The sequence below is a fragment of the Malaclemys terrapin genome, chromosome 1 (assembly GCF_027887155.1).
Source record: "Malaclemys terrapin pileata isolate rMalTer1 chromosome 1, rMalTer1.hap1, whole genome shotgun sequence".
In the NCBI taxonomy this organism is placed as follows: domain Eukaryota; kingdom Metazoa; phylum Chordata; order Testudines; family Emydidae; genus Malaclemys; species Malaclemys terrapin.
The window spans coordinates 87,636,409-87,654,855 of NC_071505.1; the positions used below are offsets into that span (position 1 = coordinate 87,636,409).

The 18,447-nt window shown below is 42.7% G+C and overlaps 2 pseudogenes; one reads left to right on the forward strand and one right to left on the reverse strand.

Moving 5' to 3' along the window:
* The first annotated feature begins 3,995 nt into the window (after positions 1-3,995).
* Positions 3,996-4,957, forward strand: LOC128837815 (histone H1-like; annotated as a pseudogene).
* Positions 4,958-8,923: 3,966 nt separating this feature from the next.
* LOC128837978 (histone H4-like) lies at positions 8,924-13,752 on the reverse strand (annotated as a pseudogene).
* Positions 13,753-18,447: the final 4,695 nt, after the last annotated feature.

The following is an 18,447-nucleotide window of genomic DNA, read 5'->3' on the forward strand; positions in this document are numbered from 1 at the left end:
ACTCACACATTGTATATAGTTAAGGGGGTCATTCTTTAAGTTGGAGGGAGCATGTGACACACTGAGGTTCTGGAACTGTGCATACTAGAGAGGCAGTGGACTTGATCTGTGTGGTTATTGACAGTCTTGGACAACAAAACACAGCTGTCCGTAAAGGGCTGTACAACTGGAGTACAGCTTTGCAGATACCACTTCAAAATGTGTAAAGCTGGAAAATGAATATAAAAGACACAAGCTTAAAGTTTCCAAATGCATTGGCCAAAAAATCTGTTCCATACTGGGCAAAAAGGTGAAAAGTTTACAATCCCACAATTTAGAAGCTAGTGAGGCATTAGGAAATGTCCTATTCCACAATGAAAAACTGAAGCTGAGTGATTTAAGGAAGGGGATGTGAAGTTAAAAGGAGTTTTGTACTGATTAAGAACACTGCAGAGAGAAGTTGTTAGACAGTCAGGAGGAATGCAAGTATTACATTGTTTAAAACGTAAGTGTTAAAGGGAATGTTGATGACTTTTTAAAAAAAGGCAAGTCGAGAGAAGAAATATCTACTAAGATCAATAGAAAAAAGAAAAAGTAACATAGCCACTAATATTGCTGTCAGAAAAAGAACAGTTTAAGTGTAGCAGCAGCGGTACCTATATTGAAGCTGTCTGAAAAGAATAAGGAAATCAAAGCGGTATCAACATGGACTATTTCTAAAATACAGCAATTAACAGAGCCCCCACTCCCAAAGTTATCTCACCTGTGAAAAATGTATTCAAAGCTGAAATATAAAAATAAAAGTTATAAGTAAGTTTGTTTAACAAAGGGAGGTTAAAGCTGTATTGGCCTGTGCTGGAGGTGACTGTGATGAGATCATCCTGACGAGCTTCCCACTTCTAAGTAAATGATCACCACTTGCTGAGTGTTTTGCCTTAAAGATTTGTTAGACCCATCTGCTGAGTAAGTGAATCTCAGTCCAACATACAGCTGTTCAAGTTTAGGTGCATTTGACATTTAGAGATGATAGGAGGCACTGCTAATCAACATAAACTCTGTATTAACCAAGATTTTGGGTAGTGAGTTTTCCTTGATTTTTGAGGAAGTGGTGGTAGAGAGGGGGAAATGACAGAGACAACTATGGGAGGGCATGCAGGATCTTTGTGGGTATATTTTAGTCTCCCCCTGCACCAGCTCTGGGCTCCTGTGCATCTTGCCCCCTGCCCCCAGTAAAAGTGTGTAGGCCAAGGCGAAGAGGGAAGCTGGTAACTGAAGGGTTATGAGGAACAAATCAAGCAGCTGAAGACAAGGTAAACCCCAGAATCTTTATTCCTCGTTGGAGGCTGGTGAAGGGGAGAAGGACTCTGCACAGCCCTATGAACAATCCATGGAGATAAATGTATTCTGATACATCAGCTCTGAAAAGGGTGAATTGCTCTGTTCTTCTCCAGCCTTGTTTTTGTCCACCCCTCAAAGTAATCCATACCCCCACCGCTTTTGTGGAATGCCAAATTTCAAGACAAATGTCGCATGTACATGGATATTAGAACAATATGAATATTGAAATCAGGTCCATATTGGAGGAATAGAATAAAAGAATGGCTTACACAAATTATCTCACAGTTATGAAACAAACCTGCCATAGCCCCTGATGCATCAAACTTATTTCCAAGACAATTCTCCATGTCTTTGGATTTTAGAGGAATTTGAATATTAAAATCACCTTCTTAGTGGAAGGGCTGTATATGAGGAACTTTTTGAATCAACTTTTTGAATCAATGACCCACAACATTTGTATAACAGAGTGTACCTCTGCTCCTCTTTTGATAAACCTATATTCAAGATAATATTACTATGCATGTGGATTTTGAACATTAAAAGTTAATTGGGGAGGGGGGTAATATCACCCACTGATCAAATAACCCCAACTTTGCCACACAATTTTTACCTGAGGCATTATTGCATCATACCAATTTCTAAGGCAATTTACCTATACATTTTGATTTTATAGAATTTTGAAATATGCAAACAAATCATTGGGATATGTTATATCTCAGGAATCCCTTGACTAACTGAATCTGAATTTGCTTTATATATGTTACCCAAATCCTGCTGCATCCCTGTGCACAACCCTTCATCATTCAGCTACCAGGTCTCGCGGCCTCCTGGCCACTCCATGCATACACCTGGGTCTACTGCATACTGATGGGGCTCTGCATCCCAATAGGTAACATGGGAGCCTGTACAGCAGTCACAGGTGAAAGAACACCTGATGAGAATGAATGAAAACTTTAACAATAGCTCTGATGTGTGAATATCTCCATTAATCATCATGAATGTCCTTATATCTCTTCCCTTTTCCCAGTGCCTGGGTGTTTGTGTCATATACTGCATCATATACAGTATTTGAGAGAGAGAGTCATTTTAAGGGACAGACTAAAATAAACTTGGTGATTCATTAGGATACAGCTATTGTTATTTCCAACAAGTATCTTTGAGCCTTGCTCACATCATAATGTGTGTGGGGTGGAAAACAAAACACAAAGAAACAAACAAATAAAAAAACCTCTGACTTTATTACCAGAATCTTCCCTGGATATTTAAGTAGATACTTGCTTATTATCTGTTAAAGGCTAATCAAATAGTATATGCTGCTTTCATTTTATCTTTCACATTATATTATCTTCTGTCACAGAATCAGCTTCTTTAGGGAATGATTTGTGGACTAGTTTTCACCAGCTTAAACCCAAGATCATCACAAGAAGTGAGAATTGTTACTGTGGAATACAAAGAGAACATAAAGTTTCATGACTTTGGTAGTGAGTGCAAAGTAGGTTATAGATAATTCAGTCCTTTTCTGAAGTGATTGGATCTGAGAAAAGAAAGAGAGAGACACTCTCTCTCAACAGTCCCTTTAGCTGTTAAAAAGGAGTCAAAATGAGTTATATTATATTAGTGCTACAGAACATATACAACAGTCTCCTGCAATTCAGATGACTAAATAAAGTGTTATCATTAATTATACCCTTTAAAGAAGCCAGCTTTACATAAGATTAAATTAAGTAGAAGAAAATAATTTATTAACAGAATTTTCCCCTCTAGATAATGTTATCCCTATAGTTTGTTTATATTACAAAATTGTACCTTAATTGTTGTTCTAATCAATAATGCTGTTACCCTCTCCTGTAAAAAGAGACTAAAATACAAAATACTAATTAGCAAAGTATTTGCCTGATACATTTTTAAAAGGTACTTTTAAAGGGAAAATACAAATAACATTAAAATTACTTTGAAACTGTAAAATGGGCTAGTGTGTTACCTTCAGTTGGAATATCTGGAAAGGCAAAATATAACAATTATTCGCATAAATGTTCAGCGCATAAACATCCTTTTATAAGTATTGTAAAAGCCCTGCATGATTTTGTATGCGGCACTATTTCAGAAGAATTAAATGATTTTAGGAGGTAAAAGACATTGTTAAGGGAGCCAATTCTTATTCTGTTTTCAAAACTCAGGGACAAGTTTGTGTTACTTCTTTCTCTTCAAAATTAATTTACACTGAGGAAATCCATTCATATAACTAGTTTTATACTCTGACTTGGAGAAAACGCCCTAAAGAATAATATTTCATGGTGAATGTAATTCTATTGACAACTGTACCATTTTCATTTGTAAGTTTAAACAAGTTACCCTGTCCGGAGCTGTCTAGCGCTTCAGGATCCAGAGTTTATGGGCTCTTCTTTAACTCATCTTTATATTCTACAACTGAAAACTCTGTAGGCTGAAAATACCTTGTTTCCCCTTTACCCAGCTAAGAAACTGAGCGATTTGGTAGCAGATATTACGTAAAAAATTAACTTTTTGATTACAAAGAAACACATGCGAGGCCTTTTGCAATGAAATTGGGCGGGCTCTTTACCTCACCAATCAGACCTCAGTTCGTCTCTAAAAATACCAGGCATCTGATCTGCTGCAGTTGTTTCTTTCTGTCCCAGACCGTCAGATACTCAGCCAGTATGTTGGAAACGGCACCTATTGCCTTTCCCCAGTTACTGCTCCTGGGGAGAAATCCTTCGCCAAAAAACCGAAGAAGGCAGAAGGAGGCTCCAAAGCTCACAAACCCTCGGGTCCCAGCGTGACCGAGCTGATCACCAAGGCGGTGTCCGCTTCCAAGGAGCGCAAAGGGGTCTCCTTGGCCGCTCTTAAGAAGGCTCTGGCCGCCGGAGGGTACGATGTGGAGAAAAGCAACAGCCACATCAAGCTGGGGCTCAAGAGCCTGGTGAGCAAGGGCACCTTGGTGCAGACCAAAGGCACTGGCGCATCGGGCTCCTTCTAACTCAGCAAAAAGCCTGATGTGACCAAGGAGAAGGCGCCGAAGAAAAAGCCTAAGAAACCAGCTGCTAAGAAACCCGCCAGCGCCGCCAAGAAACCCAAAAAGGCTGCGGCCGTGAAAAAGAGCCCGAAAAAAGCCAAGAAAGCAGCAGCTGCCACAGCCAAGAAAGCGGCCAAGAGCCCGAAAAAGCTTACAGCCGCTAAGCCCACGAAAGTACCTAAGAGCCCGGGTAAAGCCAAAGCGGTGAAGGCCAAGTCTGTGAAGCCAACTAAACTTAAAGCAGCAAAGGCGGCGCCCAAGAAGTGAAACTGATTAAAGAGGAAAGGAATCTTCTCAGCCGAACAAACCCAATGGCTCTTTTAAGAGGCACAATCCCTTCCCCAAAGGAGCTGAAACATCGGGATCACTTACTTAATAACCTAACCGTGTCTCCCTTGAAGGGCAGAAACTCCCTTCTCACTTGGTAACAGAAGAGGACAGATACACGACTCTGGGAAAGGGTATTTCTTAGTACGTTTCTTATCCTATCTCCTTCATATCAGCTTTAGTCCCGCGCTCTCGGAGAAAAACAGTGTGAAATGCTAAAATGTTAGTGATCTATAGACAAAGGTCCCTTTTCTGACCTGGAAGGAGCGGGAATAGGGATCAGCCGTAGTTAGTTTGAAAAAACCGCACTTTGCCGGGATTGGCCAGTGAGAACTCACACTGCCCCCCCCCCCCCTTTATAAACGAGATTAAGCGTCTCGTACTGGCGTCTTTATCTATTTTGGCAAGAACATTTGAGAAGATCAGTGGCTACAAATTATTCCCCCCAGGAAATTTATTTGTTTTCCAATCAGATTTGTGGGCTATTTGGAACTCTACGCTCTTTTCAATCGGTATCGAAGCAGTGGAGAGAGTAACGCTGGTCATTGTTATTACACTTTGGCTATAATATACTTTTCCTATAGATTCTAATCCATTCCCCACTTTTATGATACTTCTAAATTACTGTTTCCAAAAATGAATCGGGAATAAATAAAAATTTTGTTGTAGTTGTTTCACTCGTCTCAAAAAGTCAGATAATTTCAGCTCTTGCTTGTTAAACCCTTCGTCATTACGGTATGGCAAGCTACAAAGGGCGAGGAATGAGTCTGGCTTTCTTGTCTCGAGCAGCATTCCCAGCCAACTGGAGAATCTCAGCGGTCAGATACTCCAGCACCGCAGCCATATAGACCCGGACTCCGGCATCTACTCGCTCAGCGGAATAACATTTCCGAAGCAGACAGTATACACAACCAACTGGAAACTGCAGCCTAAGAGCGAGACTTTTAGCCCGCCCTTTACCTGACTACTTTCCTCGGCCCGACATTATGACGCAAAAACTATTAAATGCGCCTCACTCAAAAAAAAAAAAAAGAGGGAGGGCGGGAGGAATGACACTTTCACACATTCATTTTATATCTCTTCTCTTTTTACAATAAAACGGTTTCTGATAGGCTAAAAAGGTCACGATCTGTCAACATCCCGTGGGGATGAGGATCTAACTTTAACCAATGATGAGGTAGGATGTGACAGTTTATACGTCTAACAGCCAATAGTTAACCAAGAAAAGCGGTCCGCTAATTTGCATTAAATAGTGGGGCGGGCGCCAGTATTCTCTTGTTTTTGCGGTTCAACTAGAAAGAGAGGGTACTTTTAGGACACTCCGTCTCTAACGCAGGAACATAACTCATTTTAAACGTTCCATTTAAAGTGCAAGACACTCAAAATTTCAAAGCACCCTGCCTAAAAGATATTTTGATATGAATAATTACCTTATATAAAATATCGAAACTATGTTGATTGTGTGCTTAACTACCGGTATTTAACGTTTGCCTCAGAAAGTTTCTCACGGGAACGTTGATTAAAGGTGTTCTTCCTCCTCTATTTGGTTTATGAACTATGCTTATAAACAAAAGAGCACACACCCACATGGATGGCGAATCTGTTTGTAAATCAAACAGGAAATCCTGGGGAATAGTTTGGTAGCGAATACGTATTCAAAACCACTCCCCGCGACAGACTGCAGGGGCGTTTAGATAGCCTCTTTAACTGGTAAAATAGGACAGGTTGGGATTGGGCAATCTTTGCACAGCGCGACGTTTTCAAACGTACAAAAGGATTTATCACCGCCCAATCCTTGCAGAGCGCGGGCTTTTCAAATTTACGAAAGGGTTTAATCCCCTCCCAGATGCAAAAGGAGATATTGCTTATAACTCACCAACAATTTTGCTTCTCTGACTGTCCTGGCTTTTGTCACTTCTGAAGCCGATGTGCCACGGCCACAGACATCTTCCATCCATTACACTACCAAGTTGTGCCTTTTCCCGCGCACTCCCCTAAACGTGGATTATATAAAGAGACTATGCTTGGCTCCCGCACTAATCCCAGTTACCTAATTTGGAAAATGCAACTTCCAAATTGATTTATGTAATTCAGTCTCAAAAGAATATTAGCCACTGTTATGAGGATTAAAGGTACCTCGACAATACGAATTTGTAGCTAGAGCAGCAAAGCCCTCAGTTACGGTTATCTTTTTTCGGGGAGTGGATGGCTGGTGCTGGGGTCAGGGAAACTGGCTAAAGAGACTGTGTCTGATGCTCCCAGGCTGCCTCCAACTAAATGCTTTCTTACTCCAGAACTCACCTCAACTGCTAGCAGAGCACCTCACCCTCCCTGATTGAACTAACCTCGTTATCTCCATACTGATTTATACCTGCCTCTGGAGATTTCCATTACTTGCATCTGAAGAAGTGAGGTTCTTACCCCCGAAAGCTTATGCTTCCAATACTTCTGTTAGTCTCAAAGGTGCCACAGGACCCTCTGTTGCTTTTTTACTCCAGAAAGTGTTTTGAGTCGCCTATCTCAGTAACAAAGACGTAATCCATTAAAATTTATCTAAACACGTTTCAAATTAAGAATTAAATGCCATAACAAACAAGCCAAATTAGGTTTTTGTGTATTTTAAGTTTCAGCATTTCAGGTTTTCTCAAGTGTGTAAAGAGAGCTGGTGAACACAACCACAGCTGCTTTTAGATATATTTTTAGTAGGCAGATTAATAGGAGCGTTTTGCTTCAAATATAGACTACAGCACCAGCAAACAAATGTAGTTTTCTTTTGAGAATGTAAAATAATTTAGGGTCTGGAGTAAAGGGTTTTTCCTTATGTTTAAGGAATTTTTAGCGCAACTCAATTTATACCGAAAGCCTAATTGAGGGATACTGGCTCCTACCATGAGAATGCCGAAAGGAAGTGGGTGGCAGCCATTAACGCAGTTATGAGCTGAAACGTCAGGGCTGCATTCTTCACAGTTTTGGAGGCCAAACATGATGAAAGATATTGTATTGTGACTTTCAAATCTATAAAAGACATAGTAGCTTGCGTTCTCAGTCATTAACGGAACAGGACAATGGAAATGACCAATGATCGGTGATTTAATGTAACAGCTTGCCTCTGCTCATGCCAGGTACCTGTTTTAGATCAAGCTGAAGATAAATCTAAAGGGTTTGATGAAGACTATATATATAGTTTCAGGCTAAGTGGACAGAGCGTTTTGATATGAAGGACAGACTGGTTTTGAGCCAGTGAAATGGCTTGATGTAAGAAATACTTTTATCCAACTGAACTCACCGACATAGATTCAGAAGTCAGTAATACAGACAGGGGAAAGGGGAGACATTAGGAGCACCAGGACTACGATTTTTTTTAAATTAAACTGAAAAAAGAGTGAAGATTTTTCAATAGACTGATTTGACCAGATCCTTGCTACTTTGAAATGTTTATTTCTCAGATTGTATTTTGGAGTATCCTGAAAGGGCGTTAGAGAAAGACCACCCTCTCCCTTCCAGATTTTGTTGTCTCGTTAGTCTAGGAAAAAAGGAGGGAGAGGAAATTTCTAATATACACGAGTAAATATCACTCAGTCATCGGCAAGGACATATTCTACACTTCTAAATGCCTTCATCCCTCAGCCCCAATAGGAAAAGGAATTTTATTTTGTCTTTAAATCGCCTACAATTTCTACGAGTCCCTCCCTCTGTTCTCCCTTTGTCCCCTTGGACATGAAGCCACATCAGGGGGGAAAAATGAACCAAAACATCCCGTTTACACGTTATGACTATTCTCACTTGGTTATGCCCCTAACGGGAGAATTCATAATGCTTACCTCCTACAATAACTTATATCTTAAAATATTAGCCGCTGTTTTGAGTTTTAAGGAGCTAAATAATACAGATTTCTAGACAGGTTAGAAGAGGGCTCAGCTATCCTCTACCGAGAAACCCAGGATGTTCTGCCTGTTAGTCAGAAAGCTGGCTATCAGACTTGTGCTTAAGGAAACAAAGGTTGTCTAGCTAAATAGCCTCTTAATACAAGTGCTTAGTCACCAACGCGCCAGTGAAATTATTCACATGATCTTCTATTTAATTTCCAATACATGCTTTAGCAAACAAGAACGCTAAGACATGTAGTGTACATAGTCTAAATATGACATGCTAAATAAAGTAAATAAAGTGTTCTGAAAGTAATACAACTCTTATTATGAAAATATGGGTGGCTCTTAAAAGAGCCTTTGTTTGTTTGGTTTTAAAGGTAAATCAGAAGGAAGCCTTAGCCCCCGAATCCGTACAGAGTACGACCCTGGCGTTTTAAAGCGTAAACCACGTCCATGGCTGTCACAGTCTTCCGCTTCGCATGTTCCGTATAAGGCCTGGTCTACACTACGACTTTAATTCGGATTTATCAGCTTTAATTCGAATTAACCCTGTAACCGTCCACACAACGACGCCATTTAATTCGATGTAAAGGGCCCTTTAAATCGATTTCTGTACTCCACCCCAACGAGCGGAGTAGCGCCAAAATCGATTTTAGCAATTCGAATTAGGGTTAGTGTGGCCGCAATTCGATGGTATTGGCCTCCGGGAGCTATCCCACAGTGCATCATTGTGACCGCTCTGGACAGCAATCCGAACTCGGATGCACTGGCCAGGTAGACAGGAAAAGCCCCGCGAACATTTGAACTTCATTTCCTGTTTGCCCAGCGTGGAGAGCACAGGTGACCACAGATACCTCATCAGCACAGGTAACCATGCAGGCTGATAATCGAAAAAGAGCACCAGCATGGACCGTGAGGGAGGTACTGGATCTGATCGCTGTATGGGGAGAGGATTCAGTGCTTGCAGAACTTCGTTCTAAAAGACGAAATGCAAAAACTTTTGAAAAAATTTCCAAGGGCATGATGGAGAGAGGCCACAATAGGGACTCTGAGCAGTGCCGCGTGAAGGTCAAGGAGCTCAGACAAGCCTATCAAAAAACAAAGGAGGCAAACGGTCGCTCCGGGTCAGAGCCGCGGACATGCCGCTACTACGCCGAGCTGCATGCAATTCTAGGGGGGGCTGCCACCACTACCCCACCTTTGTTCGTGGATTCTGGGTCGGGGATAGTCTCGACGCCTGAGGATTCTGCCGATGGGGTAGAGGAGGAGGAGGAGGAGGATGAGCTTGCAGAGAGCACACAGCACTCCATTCTCCCCAACAGCCAGGATCTTTTTCTCACCCTGACTGAAGTACCCTCCCAAGCCTCCCAAGCCAGTACCCAAGACTCTGACCCCATGGAAGGGACCTCAGGTGAGTTTACCTTTTAAAATATAAAACTTGTTTTAAAAGCAAACGGTTTTTAATGATTACTTTGCCTGACTTTGCATTCGCGGTCAGTTCAGCTACTGGAAAAGTCTGTAGCTACTGGAAAAGTCTGTTAACGTGTCTGGGGATGGAGCGGAAATCCTCCAGGGACATCTCCATGAAGCTCTCCTGGAGGTACTCCGAAAGCCTTGCCAGAAGGTTTCTGGGCAGTGCATCCTTATTCCCTCCTCCATGGTAGGACACTTGACCACGCCATGCTTGCAGCAAGTAATCTGGTATCATTGCCTGACAAAGCCTAGCAGCGTATGGTCCCGGTGTTTGCTGGCATTCAAGCAACATCCGTTCTTTATCTTGTTGTGTAATCCTCAGGAGAGTGATATCACTCCTGGTAACCTGGTTGAAATACGGGAACTTAATTAAGGGGACAGAGGTGGCCGTTCCTACTGGGCTGTTTGCCTGTGGCGGAAAATAAATCCTTCCCTGCAGTTAGCCAAGCGCAGATGGGAAATTGGCCCTGAAGTTTTCCGCGTTTGGCTAGCAGGGTTCTTCCCTGTTACCAGCCACGCGGTGGGGGGAGGGTACCGTGATCATCCCAGAGAATTCATGGCGAGGGGGGGGGGTCGGCGGCGGGGGGGGGGGGGTAGTTTGGTGCCTGCAGGGATCTTCCCTGATACCAGCCATGCGGTGGGGGGAGGGGTACCGTGATCATCCCAGAGAATTCATGGCGGGGGGGGGGGGGTTAGTTTGTTTTCTGGTGCTGCTGAATGTTAACAGAAAAACCGCAGCACTCTACTTGCCTGAAGGGGCCCAGACAAGCCCCCCCCACACTGCCCCCCCCCCAACTGGCTGAGATTGGCCAGGCTTCTGCAGCACTCTACAGGCTATGCTTGGTATGTGGGAAAGGAGGGTGCAGAAGCTGTAAAACAATGGCTTACCATGGCCGCATGCAAGCCGAATTCTGTTGCCCAGACCTGTGATCTCTAGCAGCAAAGCCACAAGCACTCAGCATTAAGAGGCAAAATGCGACCTTGCACAGAAATCACATGTGCTATGTAATGTGAACAGTGTTGGTCACCGTGAAAGAGTATAAGCATTGTTCTGCAAAATGTAGCTTTTAAAACAATTCTCTCTTTTTTCCCCTCCCTACAGCAGCTGCAAATTCCTCAAGCCTCCCTCCTCCATCCCGAAGGTTATCACAGATAAGGCGTCGTAAGAAGAAGACGCGGGAGGACATGTTTTCTGAAATTATGCAATCCAGCAGGAGTGACAGAGCTCATCTGAATGAGTGGAAGGAAACAGTTTCAAAGTATAGGAAAGAAGTCAGTGAACGTGAGGAGAGGAGGGACCAACGTGAGGAGAGGAGGGACCAACGTGAGGAGAGGAGAGACGATCGAGATGAGAGATGGCGGCAGGAAGACCAGAGGATGAAGGATGCAACGCTGGGGCTGCTCCGGCGTCTGGTGGAGGTTCAGGAACGGCTGCTGGAAAATAGACTGCCGCTTCAGCCCCTGTTCCACCCTCCCCCCTCCCCATGTTCCGTATCCTCCTCACCCAGACGTGTAAGAACGCGGGGGGGGAGGCTCCGTACACCTTCCCATTCCACCCCAGTAGACAGCCCAAGCAAAAGGCTGTCATTTTTTTAACCTTTTCTTTGTGGCTTTTTCCTTCCCAGCAATCCTCCTCCCAAATACCACCCGGGTTCCCTCCCTCTTTTTCTAATCTATTAATAAAGAATAAATGATTTTTAAATGATAGTGACTTTATTTGGTTTGAAAGAAAGCTGGGGGAAGGGGCAGGGTGGGTTCCTTACAGAAAATCAGTCAGTAAAGGGGGAGGGTTTTCATGAAGGAGAAACAAACAGATATTTCACACGGTAGCCTGGCCAGCCATGAAACTGGTTTTCAAAGCTTCTCTGATGCACAGCGCTTCATGGTGTGATCTTCTAATCGCCCTGGTGTCTGGCTGCGCGTAATCAGCAGCCAGGCGATTTGCCTCAGCCTCCCACCCCGCCATAAAGGTTTCCCCCTTACTTTCACAGAGATTGTGGAGCACACAGCAAGCAGAAATAACAATGGGGAGATTTCTTTGGCTGAGGTCAGAGCGAGTCAATAATGAACGCCAGCGACCTTTTAAACGGCCAAATGCACATTCTACCACCATTCTGCACTTGCTTAGCCTGTAGTTAAACAGCTCCTGACTCCTGTCCAGGCTGCCTGTGTATGGCTTCATAAGCCATGGCATTAAGGGGTAGGCTGGGTCCCCAAGAATAACTATGGGCATTTCAACATCCCCAACGGTTATTTTCTGGTCCGGAAAGTAAGTCCCTTGCTGCAGCCCTTTAAACAGAGTAGTGTTCCTGAAGACGCGAGCGTCATGAACCCTTCCCGCCCAGCCCGCGTTGATGTTGGTGAAACGTCCCTTGTGATCCACAAGTGCTTGCAGCACCATTGAAAAGTACCCCTTGCGGTTTATGTACTCGGTGGCTTGGTGCTCCGGTGCCAAGATAGGGATATGGGTTCCGTCTATTGCCCCACCACAGTTAGGGAATCCCATTGCAGCAAAACCATCCACTATAGCCTGCACATTTCCCAGAGTCACTAACTTTCGTAGCAGCACCTGAGTGATTGCTTTGGCTACTTGCATCACAGCAGCCCCCACCGTAGATTTGCCCACTCCAAATTGATTCCCGACTGACCGGTAGCTGTCTGGCGTTGCAAGCTTCCACAGGGCTATCGCCACGCGCTTCTCAACTGTGAGGGCTGCTCTCATCTTGGTATTCTGGCATTTCAGGGCAGGGGAAAGCAAGTCACAAAGTTCCATGAAAGTGCCCTTACGCATGCGAAAGTTCCGCAGCCACTGGGAATCGTCCCAGACCTGCAACACTATGCGGTCCCACCAGTCTGTGCTTGTTTCCCTTGCCCAGAATCGGCGTTCCATGGATAGAATCTGCCCCATTAACAACATGATCTCCAAAGCACTGGGGCCTGTGGTTTCACTGAATTCTGTGTCCGTGTCCGTGTCCATGTCCTCATCATGCTTGTCGCTGCGCTGCCGCCGCCGCTGCCTCCTCGCCTCGTTTTTCTGGTCCTGGCTGAGCATAAACTCCACAAGAACGCGCGAGGTGTTTGCAATATTCATGAGTGCTGTCTTGACCTCAGCGGGCTCCATGCTTGCCGTGGTATGGAGTCTGCAGTGTTCACCCACCCAGGAAAAAAGGCGCGAAAATGGTTGTCTGCCGTCCGTTGCTTTCATGCAGGGAGGGAGGGAGGGGGGGAGTGAGGCTGTACCCAGAACCACCTGCGACGATGTTTTTTGTCCCATCAGGCACTGGGATCTTAACCCACAATCCCAATGGGCGCAGGAGACTGCGGGAACTATGGGATAGCTATGGAATTGCTACCCACAGTGCAACGGTGCAGAAATCGACGCTAGCCCCGGTACTTGGACGCACACCACCGAATTACTGTGCTAGTGTGGCCGCACTCATTTCGACTTTATACAACCTGTTTCTCAAATCCGAATTATCTAAATTCGGATTAATCCCGTAGTGTAGACATACCCTAAGTAACAGCATCGCGGATCACGTTTTCAAGAAAAACTTTGAGCACGCCACGAGTCTCTTCATAGATCAACCCAGAAATACGCTTGACACCACCACGACGAGCTAAACGACGAATAGCCGGTTTGGTAATACCTTGAATATTATCGCGAAGTACCTTCCGATGGCGCTTAGCGCCCCCCTTTCCGAGACCTTTACCACCTTTGCCCCGACCAGACATGTTGCTCCCAGCCACAAAGCACACTGCGCTTCGGGAACCTGCACTCTTCTTATATGGTCGGTTGACCGACCTGACTGAAAACTGATACTGAAAAGGGGCGAGGTCTAGTTTTTATTGTCCTTTTTCCTTCCTTCCTCCGCTCGCCGCTCTCTTGATGTTGTTCGATTGAGAGGCAAGTTATTGACTCTCTTTTCTTTCTTTTTCGTCTTTTCCCGCACTCACCATTTTCTGTATACTGCTCCGTTTAGACTCCACAAATTTTCGATTTATATTTCAATTATATTTTATACCGAGACACCTTATCTATTCCTACCTCTATTAATTCCTCCCCCTACTGAATCCCACATTTATGGCAATGTCGGTCGCTCTCTGAATTGCTTGAAAGAAGAGTCTATTTCAACCTGCACTTTTCTTTTATTTTCTGTTATTGTCGGTTTTTTTTTTTCCCCTATCTGGAGGGTATTCAGATAACAGTGCTTCATATTTGTGGCTATTTTCTTTAGAAAATACTCCTCTGATTTTGAGTGATTTGAAATCTGCGGCAAAATCTGACCAATCAGGATTTCTGACAAATCATCTTTCGCGGCCATTTTCCAAAGAGTACACTGGATTAATATGCTAAGTAGAGCCAGGCCCTATATCCGTATTTCTGTTTTTTTGTTTGTTTGTTTGTTTTGTTTAATTTCATTTGGAGGTATTTTTATTGTTGCTATTCTTTTTGCAGTACATGCAAAAGGATGTCTTCATTTGAATGACTGCAGAAATAATCACTCAGAAAACCAGACTCCTTTCCCGTTCCAGAGAAAGGACACACTCCTCTTCTTCATAGGCATAAATAATTGTTTTATGCTGGGAAGAGTTGAGTTTCCGAATTGCAAATCTAAAAACTGAGAAGAATACTTTGAAATTGCTATTGTCTATACACATGACAACACACATTGAATAAAATACAATTTAGCTATGAGTCTGCAGCTCTTCAGAAAGCATGGAAATGATCAGAAGGGGTTCTCAAAAACAGAATTATGCCACCTTTCCCCCTTTCTTATCCTCTATTGCCCTCTGATGGAAATTCTTTTTCAACCTGCACAAGTTGCAAAAGATATATAAAAATGGGTTTGTTGTTCAGTGCTTACTAATAATAAACAAACATCTATCATACAAGAAAATAATGGTAATAATTAATAATAATAAATACCAGAGAGACAAGGTGGATGATGTAATCTATTTTCTTTGACCAGCTTCTGTTGGTGAAAGAGACAAGCTTTCTCTGTGTAAGCTTGAAAGTTTGGCTCTTTCACCAATATAAGCTGGTACAATAAAAGACATTAAATCACCCACCTTGGCTCTCTAGTATTTATTATTATTAAGTGAAGAGGCAAGGGAGGAATAATAGAATGCAAAGAGCCTCTGGCATGGAGGAGAGATATGCTATGAGAGAATGTCAAGGGGGAAATGGGGCACACAGAACCCCTGGTGATAGAGGAGATTGGGGATCCTGGTAGGGGATAGGGGCAAAGCGGAACACATAGAGCCCTTAGCATGAGGGAATGGTGGGGAAAAGTAAATGGGAAGGAGGTAATAATTGTTCACATCATGCCCCCTCCCATGTGTGGAAAATGGGGGAGGGGAAATAGGCACAGAAAACTCTTTCAATGGAGTGGAAGGGACTGGGGGATCTTGGTATGAATGGAGTGGGAAACGGGGAAATAAGGACACACACAGGGTGGGGATGGGAGACCCTGTAATGGGGTGGAAATGGGGTTGGGAGAATGGGCACACAGAATCCGTGGCAGGAGGGAGATTGGGGAAACCTGTTATGAGGAAAGGAGAGTGTGTGGGGGGGAGAAAATGGGGGTGCACACAGAGTACCTTCCATTGTGGGGAAGAAATGGAAAATCCTGGAGTGGAGGGAGGAGGAAATGGAGGGAGGACACACGGAACCCCTGGTTAGAGAGAGATTGTGGGAACCCGTAGTTGCAGGGCTCCCTTAAAAAGAGGGGGATAGGAGGAAAGTGATGAAATATGTGACCCTCTAGTTCACTTCTGTCAGTCACATTGTAGGATTACCTGTATTTGGAATATTAGTTTATTTCCACCACCACCAGACAGAAAGGAATATATATTGCCAGTAGAATCTCAGTTACACAAGATATGTTTGCTATATATGAGGTCTAACTATTGGGAAACCTTTTTATTATCCATCATTTTGTTAGATATTGTCATCTCCCCCCCGCCCCTCCCCTCAATATATTGAGGTAACATGTAGGGACCTTAATGAAATAAAGGCCTCATAATGCTAGGCACCATTAAAACAGATGGCAAGTGACAGACTAGGTTGTAAACATGTCTAAAATATAACCTGATACAACTTGGAGACTGAACAAGGAAAAAACAAAACAAAACAAAAGGAACTAAAACAGTTTTATTTTATTTTTAATAAATACAGTGCAACCATTCAGTGTAATTAAACTTAATTTTTCCACTCAGGAAGTTACAAGTATGAAACATGAGATAAATGTTTATACTGTATGAGCAGGGTGAAACCTTGTAATGGGTTCAATTAAGATCCCATTGAGATTGGTAGATGTGAACTCATCCTTCAATTAACATAATTGTAAACATAAAATAGCAAATGAACAAAGAGAGGAAGACTTGTGGTGTGTCTGTATGTGGCTCATTCACATACAGGATGAGAACCTACTTCCACTGTTTCTCATTACTCAGCTCAGAGATTTGCACTGTAGATCTAAAGTTCCCAACCCAGCTAATGACCCACACAGTGGTCATAGTTCCACATGATGAATTTCTGTCTGCCTTTTTAAAACCATACGGATAGATAGATAGATAGATAGATAGATTAGATTAAAATTAAAAGAGTGTTAAGGCTGCATTTTAGTTAGGTTTTTAACCCTGGTGTGCTAATATATCTGTTTCTGTCTGTAGCTAGAGCGGATAGATTGCTAATACTAATTAAGAATCAAAACAGGAATGCCATCTCCAAAGCCAGCTATCTTTGCATGGTTACATTCAACTCCGATACTGCCTCTACTAGATTATATCCTTAAGGAAACATAGGTCTCCATGAAGGCCTTGGATCCCAGTCATTAAAAGAACAGAATGTATCTAATCATTACTTTGGAAGAATGTATAATACCATCTGGAGGAATACATGCACATATATATCTGTATATATTTATTATATAGCTATATTATATACAATGGCATGCATATATACATCATATATTAATTGCACATTACACAGGAGGGAAAAATCTATGTTAAAGGAAGTTAAGGTTACAAAGTCAAGCACTCAAAATTAGTAAATGACAGTACTGTTTGCCCATGAAACCCTAATTTGTTCCTTTTGTGTGTATTATTTATGATACTGTGATGCTCTAGGATTGAAATATGACCATGTATATCATTGTTGCTACCAGATAGACAATTGCAACAAAACTTGCATAAAGTTTATTATGTAAGGTGTCAATGGAAAGTTATGCTTAGCTAAATAAGATTATCATGTTTAAATCCATGTATCATCACTGCATCTGAAGTTATGAATATTGACTATGTATCTATATCTTAAATGTGTTGTTCCTGGGGTAACACCCACAAGGTAGTTTACATCCAGCCTAGCCAGCACACTGTGAATGGACTATTCAAGTTTACATCCAGCTCCAGCCAGAATATGGGTAATTGCTGCCCTGTGAGTCAGCAAGCCATGTAAAGGCATGTTACTTGTTTATGTGACCCTGGACTCCGTCTTGTGTCTATATCTTCCCACAAACTGAGACTGTGAGCTCTTTTTGAAAGAAAAAAATCTCCAGGTGCATGGCAAAGGATATAAAAGACCCTGGAAACATCTCCATCTTGCCTCTTTCCTGCTCTGGTTCTCTGGACTATGGATTTACAACTAAAAGAGACATTCTAATCTATGGAAGTTCTTTTGTAGTTACCAGAGTCTGTACATCACTGCTACAAACTTAATATAAGAATATTGAAATTATTGTATGTATATTATCTATTAACCATTTAAAGTCTCTTCTTCTTTTCTTTATAAATAAACCTTTAGATTTTAATTACTAAAGGATTGGCAACAATGTGATTATTGGGTAAGATCTGAGTTATATGCTGACCTGATTATGTGTCTGATCTCTTGAGATCAGAAGAACCCTTTGTTTGATGAAGTTGTTTTTTAACAACCACTCATCATAAAGTCTAGTGTCTTGGTGGTGAATAAAGTCTGGAATGCCTAAGGAGACTGCATTTTTGGCCTCTTGGCACCCAATGTGGAGAGACAGAAGATTACTTTTGTTACTGGCTTGGTAAATCTAATGATAGAATAAGTACAAATTTGGGGTGAATCTGCCCTATTTCTCAGCAGTTTGTCCTGAAACTAGTACTCTCAGCTGTGACCCACTGAGGCACAGTGACAGATACAGTATTCAATTCCCATCCACCTCCCCACTCCCTCACTACATACAGGACCCCTACATCTTTCAGTGCACTTATGGTTGGTGTTCATGAATTAGAAGCTATTTCCCCCTTCTTATTGTTAATTGTACGGCCTTAGCCCTTATATACTACACCTTATTCAAGGCTTGTTCTGAATAGAAAATTATTAATTTCCTCATAGGCTTTTCTATGGAGGTCATCAGTATATTATTTGATTGCTTCACCAAAAAAATAATGAAT